Consider the following 4,540-nt stretch of genomic DNA (forward strand, 5'->3'; position numbering starts at 1 on the left):
GTTCGGTGCTGGGCTCATCCCTGTTCGCTCGCCGCTACTAAGGGAATCCTTGTTAGTTTCTTTTCCTCCGCTTACTGATATGCTTAAGTTCAGCGGGTAGTCTCATCTAAACTGAGGTCAGAATGAATTGTTTGTTTTCAAAAGGAGACAACACTTTATCTAGCTCGGCAGACTTTGGCGTTTTAAAGCCGGGAAAGATTGAATAATTGCCGGTTCAAATTTTTTTTTTTCGAAATAAAGCGAGTCTCTCGTTATTCGCAAAAATTAATTTACGAAAAGTGACAGGGCGTCCTGCGGCTTTTTGTATTGAAACAACGCGTCGTGCGCGAACCAAGCTTGCATAACGAGCGGTTAGAGTGAGTGATAATTCGCGGTGGTCGACACTTCGACACGCCCGGCGCACACACACAACTAAACTCGCGTTGAAGCGGTATATCGCGCACACGCAGCCGACACCTTGTTCGAGAAGATGTGTTTATTTCTAAAATTTTTTTTTGAGTTGGCTCAAAAATTTCCCATCTGTTTTGCCATCGAAAAAGGTTTCTTTTGAATAGAGAGGAAAAAAAACAAAACAGGGCGAACCTTCTTTTATTTTTCCCCCTTTTTTGTATTTGAGGCATCGCGGACACTTAAGTCGCGCGGCACCCAGACGTTAGAGATTCGGGAGCTTTTATGCGGTCAGGCCGGGTGAAAAATAAATCTCGCCGCGACCCAACATGCAAAACCAAGACTGAAAAAATCTCTGTTCGTTCATCATTCGACCGACCCTCAGTCAGATGTGGCCCGAGCGAGAAGCTGGGCCGCCATTTACGTTCAAGATTTCGATGCTCCATGTGTTCTGCAGTTCGCATGGATTAGCGCACTTTGCTGCGCTCTTCATCGATCCACGAGCCTAGTGATCCACCGTTCAGGGTCGTATATAAAACGACATATTCGTTTTCTTCTCTCTTTTTCTCCAACCCGCCCAAGCAAATGAATGCGAGGGCGGAGAAAGAAAGCCAGAAAGAAAATGTTCCGATAAACACTCGTACTAGAATTTGGGTTTAGTGTGTTATTGTGATTTTGAATTCTTCCTACTTCATCGAGAGGGCGAAGGGCAAGCTTAAAAAACATTCGGTTTTCAACGGCATAGTGTCGGGCTTTGGAGTGTTAGTCTATACGACGCACACGCACGCAACCACGAGTATCTACGCCCGAAAAGAACGTCCAGAGTAAAGTCTCACACTTTCGTCCCCCACCGAGAATCAAAAAATCCCGAAGACGAAGAGAGAAACAAAAAAAAAACAATTTCGATTGGGCGTATCCGCTTTAAACCACCGCGCATCAGAGCGCCTGATACCCGTTCAAAATCTTGATGTTTTTTTTTTTTTTTTCCGACTCTCCATCCACCGAGTTTTTATTTTTCAAAGTGTTTGATTTAGGGACTAAGACTTTATAAAATCTCCTTTATTGTTCCTTCGGTACTCGCGGCCCAGGCGGGCTATCGTATTCTTCACTCTACTAACGTCAACACTGTGAGCGCCGCTAAAGGTCGAATGAATCTATAGAGACATTCACCATCGAAGCAGGAAGAATTTGCTCACGGCCATAGACCAAATCGAAAGACTTTGTGTTTTTTTTTTGAGCCGAGAGGAAAGAAAAATCAATTTGAAAAGGCGAATCCGCTTTAAACCACCGCGCATCAGAGCGCCTGATACCCGTTCAAAATAAATGATTTTCTTCCGTCAACCCACACATAGTTCATACGATGTCTTACGCCGAAAGACTTTTGATGGGGTTTTTTTTGTTTTGCAACTTTTAGTTGTTTCGTGCTCAACCAAAGCCATATGCGCAAAACATTTGTCTTGTTCGTTTATGATCCTTCCGCAGGTTCACCTACGGAAAACCTTGTTACGACTTTTACTTCCTCTAAAGGATCAAGTTCGACCATCTTTCAGTCTCGCCGTTGGTAGGCACCGCACGGGCAGAGATTGCTCCCCACTCGACGGCACCCCGACAAGCCCGTCCGAAGGCCTCACTAAATCATTCAATCGGTAGTAGCGACGGGCGGTGTGTACAAAGGGCAGGGACGTAATCGACGCGGGCTAGTGACCCGCGCCTACTAGGGATTCCTGGTTCATGGGGATCATTGCAGTCCCCAATCCCAACCACGAAGGAGGTTCAGCGGTTACCCGGTCCTTTCGGACAGGGAGAGTGAAACACGCTGATTCCTTCAGTGTAGCGCGCGTGCGGCCCAGGACATCTAAGGGCATCACAGACCTGTTATTGCTCACTGTCACGCGGCTGGACGCCGCTTGTCCCTCTAAGAAGACTGCGTGACGGACGCGAGAGCAGAAGGTATCGCCGGGGATGACGACGACCGAATAACAATAGAGCCAGCCCCCGCGAGACATTCCCGACAAAGCCCCGCCATACCTCATCCGCCAGGCAACCAACCCGTGAAGGCCGTACACCCGACGAACAAAGCACAACGAAACCAAGCCGAGAGATTGCCTCACTAAAGGAACCAGTCCCACCGAGACCCGAATCGCCGCCACCTGATCCCGACGCCTCCGTACTCCCTTCGGTTTCAATTGATAAAACCCGTCACCTATTTAGCAGGCTAGAGTCTCGTTCGTTATCGGAATTAACCAGACAAATCGCTCCACCAACTAAGAACGGCCATGCACCACCACCCACCGAATCAAGAAAGAGCTCTCAATCTGTCAATCCTTCCAGTGTCCGGGCCTGGTGAGGTTTCCCGTGTTGAGTCAAATTAAGCCGCAGGCTCCACTCCTGGTGGTGCCCTTCCGTCAATTCCTTTAAGTTTCAGCTTTGCAACCATACTTCCCCCGGAACCCAAAGACTTTGGTTTCCCGGAAGCTGCCCGTCGAGTCATTGGAGTAACTCCGACGGATTGCTGGTTGGCATCGTTTATGGTTAGAACTAGGGCGGTATCTGATCGCCTTCGAACCTCTAACTTTCGTTCTTGATCAAGGAAAACATTCTTGGCAAATGCCTTCGCTGTTGTTCGTCTTGCGGCGGTCCAAGAATTTCACCTCTGTCGCCGCAGTACGAATGCCCCCGTCCGTCTCTATTGACCATTACCTCGGGTCCAAAAGTAAAAGACCAGCAAAATCGGACCGAGGTCCTATTCCATCATTCCATGCTGCGATATTCAGGGCGTTGGGATACACCTGCTTTGAGCACTCTAATTTGTTCAAAGTAAACGTTGCCGGCCGCCCGAGACACCCGGTGAAGGGCACCCCGAACGATTGACTGGGTGGAGCGAATCGAGTCAACTACGACCAAAATTTAAAAAAGAACCCGAAAGAACTTTCCAACTCTGGCCGCAGATACAACAACGACGCACCGACCACCACTCCGGCGATGTTGTCCGACCGTGAAGAGAGTCGGGCTTTGACACCCGGGCTCCCAGAGCGTGAAACGCAACACCCTTGATTCAGAGCGGCGCCGCCCGGCCGAAGACAGACATCCGACTACGAGCTTTTTAACCGCAACAACTTTAATATACGCTATTGGAGCTGGAGTTACCGCGGCTGCTGGCACCAGACTTGCCCTCCAATGGTTCCTCGTTAAAGGATTTAAAGTGTACTCATTCCAATCACGGGGCCTCGGAAGAGTCCCGTATCGTTATTTTTCGTCACTACCTCCCCGTGCCGGGAGTGGGTAATTTGCGCGCCTGCTGCCTTCCTTGGATGTGGTAGCCGTTTCTCAGGCTCCCTCTCCGGAATCGAACCCCGATTCCCCGTTACCCGTTGCAACCATGGTAGGCGCGTAACCTACCATCGACAGTTGATAAGGCAGACATTTGAAAGATACGTCGCCGGCGCGAAGGCCGTGCGATCGGCGTGAAGTTATCCAGAGTCACCAAAATTGGTACGGTGCGCGAGCCCGAAAGCCCGGCCCCGACTGGTTTTGATCTAATAAAAGCACCTCTTCTGCGAGCCCGAAAGCCCGCAGTCGAGGCTCGAGTGCATGTATTAGCTCTAGAATTACCACAGTTATCCAAGTAGGATGGAGTGGATCTAAGGAACCATAACTGATTTATTGAGCCATTCGCGGTTTCGCCGTCTAGCGGCTTGTACTTAGACATGCATGGCTTAATCTTTGAGACAAGCATATGCTACTGGCAGGATCAACCAGGTATTTCGTGTATGTTTGTTTGATATGCATCCGGCGAGTTGCGGGTTTTTATTTCGCCCACGCATCACCAAACACACACCAAATCAACACGTTTTTCGTTTTTTTTCTTTTTCTTCGGAAACTAAAATTTTTGATCGCAACGCCTGGCGTGTCACAGCGAGTCCCAGTGAAGAGAAACACCGATCCGATCCGTTTGTTGGATTTTTTTCATTTCAATTTCCAAAGTCAAAGACCATTCAACGGTCTATGAGCCCAAAGTGAATCGGATTCATTCGACCGGTCTTGATATATTCATCAACTTTTTTTCCCGTATTACGGTTTTCGACGGTCATATGTGGCGTGCTGTATGCTCATAAGTCAAGCCTGCTTTACTAAGCTGACAAGCATACATCTT

General features: G+C 48.7%; 2 non-coding genes across 2 annotated transcripts; both read right to left on the reverse strand.

The window, feature by feature from the left end:
• Window positions 1-762: 762 nt before the first annotated feature.
• Window positions 763-915, reverse strand: LOC124319976. Its single transcript, XR_006913669.1, has one exon. It is a non-coding gene; the product is annotated as a 5.8S ribosomal RNA (ribosomal RNA).
• A 937-nt stretch (window positions 916-1,852) lies between these two features.
• Window positions 1,853-4,149, reverse strand: LOC124319978. Its single transcript, XR_006913671.1, has one exon. It is a non-coding gene; the product is annotated as a small subunit ribosomal RNA (ribosomal RNA).
• Window positions 4,150-4,540: the final 391 nt, after the last annotated feature.

The sequence above is a fragment of the Daphnia pulicaria genome, unplaced genomic scaffold, assembly GCF_021234035.1.
Source record: "Daphnia pulicaria isolate SC F1-1A unplaced genomic scaffold, SC_F0-13Bv2 h1tg000232l, whole genome shotgun sequence".
In the NCBI taxonomy this organism is placed as follows: Eukaryota; Metazoa; Arthropoda; class Branchiopoda; order Diplostraca; family Daphniidae; genus Daphnia; species Daphnia pulicaria.